Below are 17784 nucleotides of genomic sequence, written 5' to 3' on the forward strand. Positions count from 1 at the left end.
TATTATGAATATTTATTAATTATATTATGAATATATATTAACTATATTATTAATATTTATTAATTATATTATGAATATTTATTAACTATATTATGAATATTTATTAACTATATTATTAATATTTAACTATACAGGGTGTTTCAAATTGTTCGATCAGACTATTTTTCTCAAAAACTATTTAACGTACATTTTTAAATTTTCAAATCTCTTCAATTGTTAAATTAAAAAAAAACGAATAACTTTTATCGGTTTTGAAATATTTATTTTTTCACCGGTGGGCGGTACACCAAAATGTTCAATGAGAAAGTTGTAGGAAACATCCAAATAAAGTTGTTTCGGACGAAATAAGTCCACTTAAAATGAGTTATGAGGTCAAGAAAAAAACAAGTTGGTACTAGGAGGCAATAGCTTTTTACCTTGGAAACAACGGTCCCGTGAGATGGCCAGCAAGGTTTAATTTTTTCTCTGGGGTTTCATTAGGGAACAAGTCTACCATAATATGCTGTATCGTGCTGAAATCTGCATTGCCGCCGATGGAGGTATTATTGAACCATACCTTCATTAATTACAATTGTTAAGATTTGGTTTGAAAAAGCAAGGTAAAAAGCTATTGCCTCCTAGTACCAACTTGTTTTTTTTTCTTAACCTCATAACTCATTTTAAGTAGACCTATTTCGTCCGAACCAACTTTATTTGGATGTTTCCTACAACTTTCTCATTGAACATTTTGGTGTACCGCCCACCGGTGAAAAAATAAATATTTCAAAACCGATAAAAGTTATTCGTGTTTTTTTTAAATTTAACAATTGAAAAGATCTATAATGAAATTACACACCCTGAAAATTTAAAAAATGTACGTTAAATAGTCTGATCGAGCAATTTGAAACACCCTGTATTATGAATATTTATTAACTATATTATGAATATCATGAATATTTATTAATTATATTATGAACTAATTTTATCAAATGTAATGATTGCCTAACTGATTTTACGTATCCCACGACTCGCGGAGTGCCCCAGGGTAGGTCCTTCGGCCCCCTTTTATATACCATATACGCCAACGACTTTCCGGCTGTTCTCACAAAGAGTAACATTAAGCAATTTGCTGATGATAATAAGATCTAGAGGTCGGCGTTTGAATAAGAAATTATCCAATTATTTATTTTTATTCATAACCGCAAATTATCCAAAAAATATACGAAAAAACCGATAATGTTTGCATGTTAAATCGTTGTTTATTCGTATAAAATGTTCATAAAAAACAATTAACCCAACTTTTTATGGTTAATCGAAATTTTGCCGGTTCATTTATTCGTTCCGCCGACCTATAGATCTACCATACAATTCTTGAATCAAACGACTGCAGAGTGCTACAAGAAGATATCACGAGGGCTGCAAATAGTTGATTTTATAAAATGTCTTTTCCGCTCGGTCTTTTCGCTTACCCAACTTGTTGAAATGTTGCCCTGGAATAGTTCAGCCAATGCCTAGAATGAGTTCATAAGCTATTTAGTGGGAGAGAAAACGGATCCACAGCTGAAGCGGGGAGGCAACATTTCAACAAGATGGCCAAGGTTATTTTATAAAAAGAACTATTGGTGCACCGCGAACAACCTACTAATAAATGAGACCAAAAGTCTAGCCATCTCTTTTACGAGAAAAGCCCACCCTATCATGCAAAATTACGTGATAAATGACGAAATTGTTCCACGTACCACCAAATTGAAAGACCTGGGTATAATTTTAGACTCGGGAAAACTGAATAGACCCATAACAAAAGAGGGGTCGCAGACGAGGCTTAAGTGAGACCTCTGGACGGAACATCCTGTTTGTGACGTTTTGAACCACGTGACCGCCATTGAAATATACAGGCGGAAGTAAGGAAACGGATGTTCCGTCCAACTGCTGAGTTGCCAGGTAAAAATGTTAATTTTCTGCCCCCCCGAACTTTCATCATGGGTCTATTCACATTTAAAACTCTTTATTTAAGCCTAGTCAGGTCAAAGCCTACCTACGACATGATTTCTTGGGGAGGCTGTGCTGTCTATCTTTTTAACAAAGTCGAAAATGTACAAAAGAAGTTTATAGAACTGCGTGACGAAATATTAAGTCAACTCATATAAACACTTAAACATACGTAAAACCATATATTCGTGACAAGGCGCAGGGCAAATCTACCATTCGTCACTAGCTAAGGGAGCATCGATTAAAGTGAATAAATGCAACCGTATTCAAAAATAGACACCTAATGAATTTAATTTCTTCTATATATATCATACATAAAAAACATGTTAAAACAATAAACGCAAATATTGGCAAATTGCCGAATAAGGAAACCGACAAAAGGTGGGCAAACTCTCATAATTCACAACGATTCAACACCATATACGACTAGGCAAACTTGTTTCTATTGGGGTCGAATTCGACGCCATCCTGGTGGGGCCCGCTGGGCCTATCCACTAATCCCCATTGTAAACACGCGTTAGTAATTAATAATAATAATTAATTAATGCAGTATTTTTAGTAGTTCGTTGCGTTCGCGTGTTTTCCATAAAACTTTCCAATGTTGAAAGCAAAGACTATATATACGCTTCGTTAAATAGACAGGCGTGTTCAATGCCTCAACTTGCATACGATAGCAGACGCTAGTCAAATTTTCCCCGGGCTTCAGAGTGCTACTAGTGGCGCCTCTAACGGCTGGTCAAAGGCTTCTCCCGTGTTTCTAAAGTATTAACAGGTTTTTGGTATGGAGACACCAGTCTAATAAGCGAAGCGTATATGTAGTTTTTGGTTGAAAGCTACATGGTATGTTGAACCGAGTGGTGAAATCGGAAAAACCAGGGACGCATTGTGTGCGCGAATCATATCCGTTATGGTCAAAGAAGAACTAAAAAGGTTTCGAGGAAACCAAAAGAGGTGAAAAAGAAAGAACGGTCCGAGAGTCGATACTAAAACGTGAAATTACACCACAAATTGTCAATACTAAGGCACGAAATTTCACCACAAATTGTCGGTACTAAAGCATGAAATTTCACCACAAATTGTCAATACTAAGGCACGAAATTTCACCACAAATTGTCGGTACTAAAGCATGAAATTTCACCACAAATTGTCAATACTAAGGCACGAAATTTCACCACAAAATGTCGGTACTAAAGCATGAAATATCACCACAAATTGTCAATACTAAGGCACGAAATTTCACCACAAAATGTCGATACTAAAGCATGAAATATCACCACAAATTGTCAATACTAAGGCACGAAATTTCACCACAAAATGTCGGTACTAAAGCATGAAATTACACCACAAATTGTCAATACTAAGGCACGAAATTTCACCACAAAATGTCGATACTCAAGCATGAAATTACACCACAAATTGTCAATACTAAGGCACGAAATTTCACCACAAAATGTCGATACTAAAACGTGAAATTACACCACAAATTGTCAATACTAAGGCACGAAATTTCACCACAAATTGTCGGTACTAAAGCATGAAATTTCACCACAAATTGTCAATACTAAGGCACGAAATTTCACCACAAATAGTCAGTAGTGAAGAATATTTCACCAATTCAACGTGCTTCCAATATTAAATAGATGTCTATTTTAAAGTGTAAAATTTTGGGAGTGTAAATTTTTATATTCCGTGAGATTGATCTCCCTGTATCAGTAAACTTCAGAGAAAAGCTTGTCGAATGAGATTTTGTAGTTGGTAGTCGTGTTCGGTGGGAAAGCCGTCGTATGCTAGTGAATCGAGCGCGCTTGCCAATATCAGTCGGAATATTGTCATTTGTAATGAAGTGTCGCCGCAGCATGGGGTTTCCGAGCGCACCTTGCCGGTTCAACAGCCCCATTTGTTACCACCAAGTTGTCTCGTTGATTTTGGGGATGAATATTCTCAAATCAGCAATGTGAAAAATTGATTCGATATTACGGCTGTTTAACGAAAGAGAAGATAAGGCTTGTTAGGGATTTTTCTTTCAATTCTCTAAAACCAAAGGCCGTTTAAAGGTTTTTGGGATTTCGTCCCCCAAAATTTCGTTGAATTTTGTTATACTTTTTCGACCCTATTTCGACTGCCTAGTAGTATCAAATTACCTGTTCTAACGCGGTTTCGGCATTATAACGGGAATTCAGGGCTCGTAACTGTAACAGCCCCTCATATTTTCAGGAATAGGTGCTTGGGGCTCAAACGCCTCGGAACTTTAACAGGGGGTTAGGGCTTTCTAACAGGAACTCGGGAGCACGGCATTCTAACAGGGGCTGGAGCTTAAGGGCGAGGGAATTCTAACAGGGGCTGGAGCTTAAGGGCGAGGGAATTCTAACAGGGGCTGGAGCTTAAGGGCCAGGGAATTCTAACAGGGGCTGGAGCTTAAGGGCGAGGGAATTCTAACAGGGGCTGGAGCTTAAGGGCCAGGGAATTCTAACCGGGGCTGGAGCTTAAGGGCGAGGGAATTCTAACAGGGGCTGGAGCTTAAGGGCGAGGGAATTCTAACAGGGGCTGGAGCTTAAGGGCCAGGGAATTCTAACCGGGGCTGGAGCTTAAGGGCGAGGGAATTCTAACAGGGGCTGGAGCTAAAGGGCGAGGGAATTCTAACAGGGGCTGGAGCTTAAGGGCCAGGGAATTCTAACCGGGGCTGGAGCTTAAGGGCGAGGGAATTCTAACAGGGGCTGGAGCTTAAGGGCGAGGGAATTCTAACAGGGGCTGGAGCTTAAGGGCCAGGGAATTCTAACAGGGGCTGGAGCTTAAGGGCGAGGGAATTCTAACAGGGGCTGGAGCTTAAGGGCCAGGGAATTCTAACAGGGGCTGGAGCTTAAGGGCGAGGGAATTCTAACAGGGGCTGTAGCTTAAGGGCCAGGGAATTCTAACCGGGGCTGGAGCTTAAGGGCGAGGGAATTCTAACAGGGGCTGGAGCTTAAGGGCGAGGGAATTCTAACAGGGGCTGGAGCTTAAGGGCCAGGGAATTCTAACCGGGGCTGGAGCTTAAGGGCGAGGGAATTCTAACAGGGGCTGGAGCTTAAGGGCGAGGGAATTCTAACAGGGGCTGGAGCTTAAGGGCCAGGGAATTCTAACCGGGGCTGGAGCTTAAGGGCGAGGGAATTCTAACAGGGGCTGGAGCTTAAGGGCGAGGGAATTCTAACAGGGGCTGGAGCTTAAGGGCGAGGGAATTCTAACAGGGGCTGGAGCTTAAGGGCGAGGGAATTCTAACAGGGGCTGGAGCTTAAGGGCCAGGGAATTCTAACCGGGGCTGGAGCTTAAGGGCCAGGGAATTCTAACCGGGGCTGGAGCTTAAGGGCGAGGGAATTCTAACAGGAGCTCAGGAGTTCTAGTAGGGGCTAGAGCTCAAGGGCCTCGGAATCGTATTAGGGGTTCGAGAATTCTAACAGGGGTCGAGAGGTTCGATAATTCAAACAAGGAATTTTACAATTAAGTTTACAATTTTTTAAACTGGCCTTGAACAAAATTACAAAAATATTTTAAGTAGGTGATGTTTTTCCCGGATTTATAAAAATAAAATAGGGTAATTTAGGGACGAAATCCCCATTTTAGGAGGGTTTAGGGCCGTTGATGAAAAATAGGCTCTCTAAGGTATTCTAGAAACCTGGTGACAGCCCTGCAATATTTTTTTTAATTTCAAAATTGTATTATTTTACCATGTTTATTTATCAAAGAAAAAAATTTATCTCAGATTTACAAATGACCCAGTTACAATATATTTGCACTCACGTTTCGAGATAATAAAGATACCAAGCAAAGCGCATTAGAAGTTTGGATGACTACATTGTGAGTCACTGATCAGTTTCTGCAGTTTTCGTTTCCCACACCATGCGTGTTAAAAAGCGTTATTATTGGTTTTAATTAATAAAACTATTTGTGGTAAGCCAGGGTACGCGAAAACAGCATTATGTTTTTGGACAACGTTCACAGCCATACATTGTTAGTATTGTTTAAACGCTTTTAGTTTCTTCGTGTACCCGGTTTCACCGAGTTATCTGAAATGAAGCGTTCTGGTTTTCGATAGTAGTCGAATTAGTTTAAATTAAAATACTCCTAAGCCTTGTACAATAGAGTAATATCGGCGTGACGTATGTCGACGTCACCCATGCTTTTTCCTATGGATAAAAAACTGCTTTCAAAATGGCGGCCATAGCCCAAAGCTACAGAGCGATACTACTCTATTAAGTTGAAATCCGTACGAGCATACAAGAAAAATATTAGTGATAAACCAGGCCACAGGAAAATAACATTGCTCATGCTTACAGCCATACATAAGACGCGTTTTAGTATTGTATAGACGATTTTAGAGTTTGTTCGTGTACCCTGTTTTACCGAATTATCGGAAATGAAGCGTTCTGGTTTTCGATAGTAGTCGAATTAGTTTGAATTGAAATAATCCTAAGCCTTGTATAATTAGGGTGAAATCCGTACGACCATACAAGAAATATAATGGTGATAAACCAGGCTACACGAAATTAACATTGCTAATGCAATAAGACGCGATTTAGTATTTTTCAAAGGCTTTTAGAGTTTCGTCGTGTACCCGGGTCTAGCGAATTATCTGAAACGAAGCGTACTCGTTTTCATTTTGAAAGTAGACATAACCGATTTTAAAGAACGTGACTACAAACGTTGTCATTGAAAGCTCTAGAACACTTTGTTCTCTCCACTGACACTGTGACACAAACAAACAAAAATGTACAATTAATCAAGCCAATCAGATTATCAGAGATATAGGGAATATGCAAAATAGGTTACGCGATGTCACCGTTTTTAACGCAGCGGATGCAACTGAACGGACAACACCGTTAAAAGGCTAATTGGAGGCCGAGACGCCGGAGAGTCAATAACATTTATTAAAACTCTTTAAACTTTATCTGCTCGAAAGGAAAAAAAAAGAGTTTCTGTTTAATTTCCAATCTTAAATAGAGACTACGTCCGTCCGACAACTTCCTCAACGCGCACCGGAAGTCCGCTTCAGCTGTAGAGCGTCTTGCAAGAAAAACGTGATAGTGTCTGAACCCGTCGCTAGAGCGCGCTACTGGCCTTCAACTCTCTCTCGCGGGGGTCAACCCGTTACATCTGCCATTAACAAAAATATTACTCCGTTTAATAATGCCAGGAGGCAAATAAGACGTCGCGTTAGAATAAAAAATAGAACGTCCTCCCAATTAAAAATTCCTTATTGTCAGCACCTTACACAGGAAAAAAGGCTTAATTATATCTGCGCTTGTGCGAAGGTATCACGTGTAGGGATCCTGTTTGATAACGTCTCTGGTTCTAAAATGAAAATAATTTTCGTCGTCATTAGTCCTGCTTTATCACTATAAAGTTGGGCTCCTTTTCGGTTTTAAACTTGCAACGTGGACATGAATAACACAAGTATTTTAATTTTAAAGCCACAAATCGAGTAAATTAAATTTAAAACCCCGAAAATTTTCAGGGTAAATTTAAAATAAATTGAATTAATTACTTAACGTTATTCCTTATCATAGTTACAGCTTTACCCGTAAACTTTGTTTTCGATTGCAAACTTGTAATATGTACCTAAAATAATACGTCCCCCCCCCCCTAATATTTTGTAGCGCCAAATTTTGCGTATGGTATCAAAGTGATATCAGAAACGGATTTTGTGTAGGGCTGGAACGCATTATTTTAAAATTTTCTAGCAAATATTAATAGTGTTAACTTATTTTACTAAAGTACGTCAATCTTACAAAAATCGATATTTTGAACTCGACCTCGACTAAGTAATTGGAGAATACTCGCTGATTACAGAGTACCAAAAAATTGCATATTCGGTTACCCGATTACTCGCTAAACTCATCGAGTACTTGTTTTTTCTATCCTCGTTGCTTCAAAGTTCAAAGAGGGGTTTTTACAACTTTTTGGGGGGCAATAACCGGTACCTACAAAGTTGTGGAAACTGTGGTTCATTTAAATTAAAGGAATATTTTTCAGTATTGAAAGTTACTTTATACTCCTTTTAAATTTAGTTTCATAATTTCTTGAATAAAACCAGCTCCTAATCAAGTACTCGATAACCCGACTCGTTTTTTATTTCTCGACTCGAATAAGCGAAAGTTTCCCCTTAATCAATTAGTACTCGATTACTCGACTCGAATACTCAATGAAATAAAATCTGATACTCGATTGCCTAAAACCACTACTCGCACAGCCCTAATTTTAAGATTTCTAAGGCTGATTTCCAGATTTTGGGATTTTCAAATTGATTTCAAGATTTCAAAAATAATTTTTCTCTGGAGTGTGCGAGACCCCTCAATTTCAATTACCAAAATATTAGAAACGAAAAACTAATCCTCATTATTTACGATAGGGACAGACATTTTCGGGAATTTGATAAGCCCTCCCCTTAAGCCTAGTTCCGTTTTGACACTTTGCACCCTTTGTCGCGGGAGTGCATGCTCCGATGACGTCGAAAAAGAAAGCGAAAAATGTATCATTTTCCTCCACTGCTAAGTATGACGAGCCCCCAGGGCAATACGTTCACCCCTGCGTCTTGGCGTCCCAAATTAACGCACGGGTCATTTCCAGGTCAACGGTGACCGCCGGAAACCACCCCTCCAAGTTAAGATATTAGAAACGGTTAGATTCTTATTATTTTGGATTTTAATTGGCACATTTCAAAATTCGGTTTATAAAAAAAGAGTTATATTTTTTTAAATATTGATTATTTTACAAATATTCATATTTCGAATACCCAATTTTAAAATATCGATAATTCGAAGGGCACCACCATTGGCCCAAGTCATCAAGCGACTTTTAAAGCCATTAATTCAGGTGGCCGGGTTACAATGCGTAGGAGGGTGGTGGAAAGCCCTTCACGCCACGCGAGCCAACAGCTCCCTATACTTACTATTACCGTTAACCTCTACAAGTCTAGTTTTAAATATAGAACTTTGGATTATTTTCGCATTATTTTCAAATTTTCTATACTTGAAACGCATAATTTTAAAATTTTTACATTTTGAACACATCATTTTAAAATTTTCACATTTGGAACGAATCATTGTAAAATTTTCACATTTGGAACGCTTTATTTTAAAATTTTCACATTTGGAACGCCTTATTTAAAAAAAAATAACATTTCAAACGTATCGTTTTCAAAAAAAAATTACATTTTGAACGCATCATTTTCAAATTTTCACATTTTGAACGCGTCATTTTAAAAACAATTATATTTTGAACGCATCATTTTAAAAACAATTATATTTTGAACGCATCATATTAAAATTTTCATATTTGGAACGCATTATTTTAAAATTTTCTAACAAATATTAATAGTCTGAACTTATTTTACTGATTCCAATACTTTAAAAGTACGTCAATCTTACAAAAATCGATATTTTGAACTCGTCCTCGTACTCGTCGATTACCGAGTGCCAAAAAATTGCATAGTTGGGTACCCGATTACTCGAATAAGCTGATCTCTTTAAACTCGTCGAGTATTTTTTTTTCTATCCTCTTTGCTTCAAAGTTCAAAGAGGGGTTTTTACAACTTTTTTTGGGGGCAATAAACGCTACCTACAAGATTGTAGAAACTGTGGTTCATTTTAATTAAAGGAGTATTTTTCAGCATTGAAAGTTACTTTATACTCCTTTTAAATTTAATTTCATAATTACTTGAATAAAATTAGCTGCTAATCAAAGTACTCGATGACAATATTACTCGAGGTTTTTTTTTAGTTACTCGACTCGAATAAGAGGAAGTTTCCCCTTAATCAAGTACTCGATTACTCGACTCGACTTCGATATTAGTCGAATGCACGATGAGAAAAATTGATACTCGATAACCGACTCGATTGCCTAAAACCACGAGACGCACAGTCCTATGTAAATAAATGCATATAATACTAACTAAGGGTGAAGATATTTAAGATCATAATACTTGCGATAAGATATTTTAGATAATAATACTTGCGATAAGATATTTAATATAATAATACTTGCGATAGGATATTTAAGATAATAATACTTGCGATAAGATATTTCAGATAATAATACTTGCGATAAGATATTTCAGATAATAATATTAAGATAATAATACTTGCCATAAAATATTTAAGATCATAATATTAAGATAATAATACTTGCCATAAGATATTTAAGATAATAATACTTGCGATAGGACATTTAAGATAATAATACTTGCCGTAAGATATTTAAGATCATAATATTAAGATAACAATACTTGCCATAAAATATTTAAGATCATAATATTAAGATAATAATACTTGCCATAAGATATTTAAGATAATAATACTTGCCGTAAGATATTTAAGATCATAATATTAAGATAATAACACTTGCCATAAAATATTTAAGATCATAATATTAAGATAATAATACTTGCCATAAGATATTTAAGATCATAATATTAATATAATAATACTTGCCATAAAATATTTAAGATCATAATATTAAGATAATAATACTTGCCATAAAATATTTAAGATAATAATACTTGCGATAGGATATTTAAGATAATAATACTTGCCGTAAGATATTTAAGATCATAATATTAAGATAATAATACTTGCCGTAAGATATTTAAGATCATAATATTAAGATAATAATACTTGCCATAAGATATTTAAGATAATAATACTTGCCGTAAGATATTTAAGATCATAATATTAAGATAATAATACTTGCCATAAAATATTTAAGATCATAATATTCAGATAATAATACTTGCCATAAGATATTTAAGATAATAATACTTGCGATAGGACATTTAAGATAATAATACTTGCCGTAAGATATTTAAGATCATAATATTAAGATAATAATACTTGCCATAAAATATTTAAGATCATAATATTCAGATAATAATACTTGCCATAAGATATTTAAGATCATAATATTAATATAATAATACTTGCGATAAGATATTTAAGATAATAATACTTGCGATAGGACATTCAAGATAATAATACTTGCGATAAGATATTTAAGATAATAATACTTACTACAACTCAAAATCAAAATTCTGTAGTCATAACGTCGACATGGTGACTGTAGGCATTCCAAATGTTTAAAACACGGTGATAAATAATTTCTTTGTCAAAGTATGAAATGGCTCGTAGTCACAAGATACTGCGGAAATACGAGAGCCAAGATGACGAACGCAAATTAAAGGATTATTGACATTATCATGACTGCCACAAAACAGTAGACGCGTTTTTCCACCACGTTGGGATGACCCCGCCAAAATTTCGCGGCATTTTTCAGTGACTAGGCCCATTAGAGAAAGCTATTTGTTATTATTTTGTAAGAATAGTTTTTATGGCTAGTTTAACAAATTGACACCAACGTCAATGGCGTCGTGATTACGAAATCGCTACGTCATCGCGTAAATATCTGGGTTGTCTAAGGTTAAAAAACTTCATCGGTGTGAGCTTCAAACGCTTCAATAAAACATCTTCAAGAAGTAATATTTCTAGTGTTGTTAATTTTCCGGAAAAATAAAATGCGGAAAATTTTCCAGGAAATTTTCCGGATTGCGGCGCTAAAATAAAAAATTAAAACATAAATTACTTTTTAAGGGTTTTTAATGTTTTTAACTTTTTATCGATATAAAATGTAAATATACCACAAAACATTAATAGTGTTACATTTTTAATCAGTTTAAACTAGTCTAGAGGTTTAGTTTTACTTTTAAATTCGAAAAAATGAGGCAAAAATTCCGCTTTATAATGGACTGACTAATCATGGAATTAATTTGTTTTTTATTTTTTGCGTAAAAATACGGAAAATTTTCCGACTTACAACACTAAATATTTCCGAGAGCTCGGACCTGCAAGCTAGGAGCAACAAACACAAGAAGAACGCAGCTAGCTTTTAAACAAGTGCCACGGAAAAATTTACGCTTCTTCAAAATTTTATTAAAAATTAGTTTTATCATTAAAGTTTTATTTTTCGTATGTTGTTTTTAACCAAATCCGCGACAGTGTCCATGCCTAGATCCCCCAGGACGCGGGCCAAGTTTGGCGTACCTTAGTTTCAGTGGTTTCCCCCTTTTGAAGGTCGAAGTCCCCTTCCTTTTGTTAATATAAACTATTTTCTCAGGAATATCCACAATAAAAAGACCGTGCCGATGGTCAAATAATTTACGATGCGGTTTTCCTCTTTTTGAGTGTTCGCGATATTTTGGAAAAGAGTAAAAACTTATTTATCTGCCAAAAATTAGAAGACTCGAAAAGACCAGATTGCCTATAGTTGTAAATCTTAAATTCCAACATGCCAAATAAAAAAAAAGCCTGCCATGATATGCCATAGAGCCTTTCGCGGTATCATCTACGAAGACCCATCGTAAAACCTAAAAATAATATTTTCTCAACGTTACCTCTATAATTATTCAACATCCCGTCATAAATTTAAACTTCTAATTGTACCCTCTTTCGATGTTTGGATTGGTTACCCAAATCCCCCCGCGGTCAGCGATTGGTGTAACCGACTCGTGACCCAATGTGCCCGGATGATCTTGGCGATCAAAACCTGGAGACTTGACAAAAAAGGACAGAGTTGAAGATCTGACAAATTTAGTGTAGTGTCGACGATTTGAGTGCACCAATAATCTGTGATAAGTACTACTTTTAACAGCTCATAACTTGGCAAAATATTTTACGATATAGGTAATACAAATCTGGCAGAGTACATAATTAGGATATATTTTGTTTAAGAGTGTCGGGGATAATTTGAATGGTGGGTGGGATAGTTTTAGACATCTGGGGTTTGGGATTGTCGCCTTATCGGGGATTATTTGTTGATGTGTATTGATTTTAGTTTAACTTTTGCGCGCTTTAACGTTATTTAGCGTTTGTAAGTAGTGTGGTAATAAAATGGACTATTGGCGCGATATTTTAGATTTCATTGAATAACATACCCCTAGACTAGTTTTATAATGTTCCTTACATTTGAACGCTAGAGGGAAACTCAAAGGAATTATATATCTCGATTAAAATAGCGTTACACAAGCTAACGCAGTGTTGTGTACATTTTTCATTGGACGAGCCTTTACGCCGAACGTTTTACGGGCGGGGGGAAGACAATTTCCGATTTTTCCCCTTCCGACGGCAGCAGGCTCTAAAGCGTCTAACCAATGAAAAATGTACGCGAGAAAATGCACGACTTTTGACGGGTTGCGTTCTTCTTGCGTGGGGTGCTGGGTTTGTTGCTCCTAGAGTCCTAGCCGCAAGTTACTGTTTATATAGTGCTTTTTGAAGTAATGGAAACATTTCACTTTTACGGTATGCAACAGGGTTGTTTAAAATGCTTTTTTTTTCAAAATGCAAAATACTTTCTCTGTAACTCAAAATGCGAAATACAAAATTCATTTTGAAAATTGGTTTTTGCAGCTCAAAATAAAAATTAAAAAAAGACAAAATGTTTTTACAAATGCATTTTGTTTACTTTTACCACTAATAATTAGTTACCACCGTTAGTTTGTAATTATTAATAATTAATTATTAATTAATTATTATTATTAATTAGTAATTAATAATAATTACGTAGATATTTAAAAACCATCCTCGCAGCCATATATGATTACTTGAACGAGGAAGTAAATAGCAGACGAACTTTCTCTACAAGAGCTGCGATGATGGCACCAGAGCTGAGTAAAAACATTTTGAAATAGTATTTTGAAAATGTTTTTCCACATATCAAACCCACAAAATGCAAAATGTTAAAAAAAAAATAGTTTCCTAGAAACTCAAAATGCAAAATGTAAAATGGCATTTTGCATTTTTAAAATGCATTTTGAACAACCCTGGCCGCGAGTGTGTCTATTTAACCAGGTAGATTAAAAGGACACATTAAAGCTTTGTAAAAACACGGCGTTCTATTTACAGATGAAAAGTTTAAAAGCACTTTATTAACAGTGACTTGCAGGTCCTAGCTCTCGGAAATATTACTTATCGCCGTGTGTTTTTCACTCAACGGGTTATAAATGATTGGAATCAGCTCCCGACAATTGTTAAGGTTAAATCCTCAGCCGCCTTGATAAGTTTTGTCACTTTTGTGGCTGGTAAAAAATAAATAACAAAATATATATATATATATATATATATATATATATATATATATATATATATATATATATATATATATATATATATATATATATATATATATATATATATATATATATATATATATATATATATATATATATATATATATATATATATATATATATATATATATATATATATATATATATATATATATATATATATATATATATATATATATATATATATATATATATATATATAATTTTCTATCTGCTATATATTTTATAAATTGTAGGTTAAAATAAAAACTTCGTTATTTTAACCTACAATTTAACTACGCATATAGCTAACCTAACTATTAATTAATGTTATATATTGTATGTCACTTTCGTTCTTATTGTTTTCTTTTGTTTGTATATACAGTGATTTCAGTATCACGTGACACGACGTCACCGATGCTTTTTCCCATAGAGAAAAAATCCCGCACAAAATGGCGGCCATAGCCAAAGCTACGAACTGAAACTACTCTATTTCGTGTTTCAGGGCTCAATAAGGGTATTTCACTTTCCTTTCCTGACTAATAAAATTATTATTATTAACTTGAAGATATTTTTTGAAGCGCCTATTCTATTCATCACTCATCTGCTTCCCAAATTCGTGGATCAAATTTAACTTTTGAGTTAGAAGGCTCCTTGGAAGGCTTAACGTCACAGATAAGGGAACTGTAACAGTGGCGGCTAGAAGTTCCAACACACCGCCTGTCGGCAACGGCCATATCACGCTGAATACACCGGTTCTCGTCCGATCACCGAAGTTAAGCAGCGTCGAGCGCGGTCAGTACTTGGGAGGGAGACCACCTGGGAACACCGCGTGCCGTTGGCAACCATACTTTTTTAAATTTTCATCTTAAAAGTAATAAATAATTGAAAACGAGAAGAATTTTACCCCTTTACCGCTCAGAAAATTGTGACAAATTCTAGAGTCGCAATAAATAAATTTTGTAGATAACGCTGAACCGATGAAACCCTAAAGTAAAGTAGGCCACAAATTTTGCGTTTCACCATTTTGGGCATTTAAAATGTTACTCTTCTCGTATTACAAAACTAAAAATTAAACGAAATTAGTGATTTTACTATGTGTATTGAATTAAGATAAATAATTATAATTTTAAGGGGAAATCTTTGAAATTTTAGTAACGTTTTCTGCCATCAGATGGGGTAGCGACTCCCTCAGCATGGCGCTGTGTTTAGAGATCAACGTTCAAATAAATTAATTATTTTAATTAATTCATAGTAAGCCAATAAATACAACCACAAATGTATGCTTAAAAGTGTTGAAACTGTAATAAATAATATAAAATCAGACAAATTAACCTATGTTCCTCTCAGGGTCTAAAATAGTGGGCAGTTGTGGCAATTTTGGGCAATGCTATTTATCGTGAATTTACCGCAAAAGAATACGAAAAAATTAAAATACCTGCAGCTATTGTGGTTTTATTTAACAAGTTGTTAAAAATATTATAATTCCAAGTTTCCAACTGCTTCTATAGCTCATTGAAATTATACTTTTTGAGTTTCGTTTGTATATAGTTATTTTTTTTTGGGCAGTTCTAAGAAATCCTTATTTTAGCCCCTGATTCCTCTGGCGACTGTAGCACGTGCTCGAAGACTTGTAAAAGTAAGAGACTGTGACGTAAGAGTCACATTAAAACAAGAAGACCACGCCTACTTTCTAAAAAGAACGATTATCTTGGAGATAGAAAGCTGAACGTAACGTCTTTAGTTACGTCACAGATAAGGGAACTGTAACAGTAAATGCTAGAAGTTCCAACACGTCGCTCGTCGGCAACGGCCATATCACGCTGAATACACCGGTTCTCGTCCGATCACTGAAGTTAAGCAGCGTCGAGTGCGGTCAGTACTTGGGAGGGAGACCACCTGGGAACACCGCGTGCCGTTGGCTACCATACCTTTTTATTTTTTCCATTAATTTAGTAAATAACTTTTATATTGCATTATATTTAAAAACGTCGGGTACTTATTCTAATTCAATTTGTGGTTAATGGCTAAACATAATTTAGAAAAATGACAATTAGTTTAAATTAATTTAATTGATTTTCCAACCCTGGAATTGCTTAGAAAGTTTTAAAATTGGATTAATATTTAATTATTTTATATGACTGTTTATTTTACTTTTGACTAATTAGAAAAATTAAATTAGATTAATTTATTGATAATAAGTCACAAGTCACTCTGTTGATTTAGCCCAACAACCAATAGTATAAAATATGGTTTTAAAGCACTAATGAAATAACGATTTGATTTGATTTGTTTTAAGTTCGTTTTATCCGTTAGAGAATTTTGCATCCGCTAGGTGGCGAGGGAAACCAAACAATTAATTAGTGCCATGAAGAATGAATGTGAAAAATTATTCAAATTTAAAATCATTGCGCCCAAAACCAAATACATGAGCTTAGCTCGTTTGCAATCAATTCGGAAAATACAAAGTATTCTTTATTTGTAGGTACAAACATCCCTATTGTCATCCAATTTATTTTTTACCAAAAAAATATTTAAGATTTTTTTTGTCAAATTCGACCGTTCGCTACGCTCCAGTGGCGTTCTTTTGTGTGATAGAAAATATCTAACATTTTTATGGCACCCTAAAATAATATATATTTTTCTTATACCAATTACTTGTGGCGCTTATAAGCGTAATATTTTGTTCGTTGAAACGTTGCTAACCTTTGCCCTGAATTTTAATTGGGCTAAGGTTAGCTCTAATCACTTTCGATATTTTCGTGAGAAAGTTTACGCTAAAACAACGAGTTTTTTGTGTTTATTCAAACGGTAACTTACCAACGAATACCCCTCGGGCTGAATTAGTTCAGTTTTTTAATTAAATTATTGGGAATGTGAACCTATACATATACACATGCATCAGTAAATTCCTGGTTGAAATCGAGTTGATTTTTGGGGTTGAAAGGGGATAAAAGTATTAAAACCACAATATAGGAATAAATTATAGAAATATTAAAATTTAAGTTTTTTATATTTAGAAAAATATTTAATTTAATTTAATTTTATAACCAAATATAGATATAAATTATAAATTTTAGAAATTCATAAATTTACTTAATTTTTGAATATTAATAAAAATTTTGCATTTAATTTAAATATGTCTAAGTTTCTCTAAATTTTAGAAATAAATAAATAAATTTACTTAATTTTCGAATATTAATAAAAATTTAGCATTTAATTTAAATATGTCTCAGTTTCTCTAAATTTTAGAAATAAATAAATAAATTTACTTAATTTTCGAATATTAATAAAAATTTTGCATTTAATTTATTCCTTAGTAATTTTAGTTTCTCTACACAATTTTAGAAATATAGAATTAAGTTAAAAATTATATAAATAAATAAAATTTTAGTATTAAATATTAAAATAATAATTAATTTAATTCATATATACTTTAATTGCTATAAATAACTGTTAATTTAATAATAGTGTCTGAATTTTCATGACCTCCGTGACCTATGATGTTATCTTAGACTCTCTTTGTTGTGAAAAATGTCATTCCAATAGTTATTAAATTACAATTTATACAAAATTACCAGATAAATTTATTCAAAATTAACGCAATTATATTTCTAACATTTTATCAAAGGTGTTCAAATTGTAATTATCTACGCCCTGTCTAGGCGCTCTCCTTAGACGTTTTATTGTACGAG

At 34.4% G+C, this 17784-nt stretch overlaps 2 non-coding genes across 2 annotated transcripts; both read left to right on the top strand.

Moving 5' to 3' along the window:
- The first annotated feature begins 14814 nt into the window (after window positions 1–14814).
- On the top strand, window positions 14815–14933 carry LOC149958395 (5S ribosomal RNA). Its single transcript, XR_016479478.1, has one exon. It is a non-coding gene; the product is annotated as a 5S ribosomal RNA (ribosomal RNA).
- Window positions 14934–15894: 961 nt separating this feature from the next.
- On the top strand, window positions 15895–16013 carry LOC149958396 (5S ribosomal RNA). Its single transcript, XR_016478701.1, has one exon. It is a non-coding gene; the product is annotated as a 5S ribosomal RNA (ribosomal RNA).
- The last annotated feature ends 1771 nt before the right edge of the window (window positions 16014–17784 follow it).

This window comes from Leiobunum rupestre, chromosome 2 (assembly GCF_980474605.1).
Source record: "Leiobunum rupestre chromosome 2, qqLeiRupe1.1.hap1, whole genome shotgun sequence".
NCBI lineage: Eukaryota > Metazoa > Arthropoda > Arachnida > Opiliones > Sclerosomatidae > Leiobunum > Leiobunum rupestre.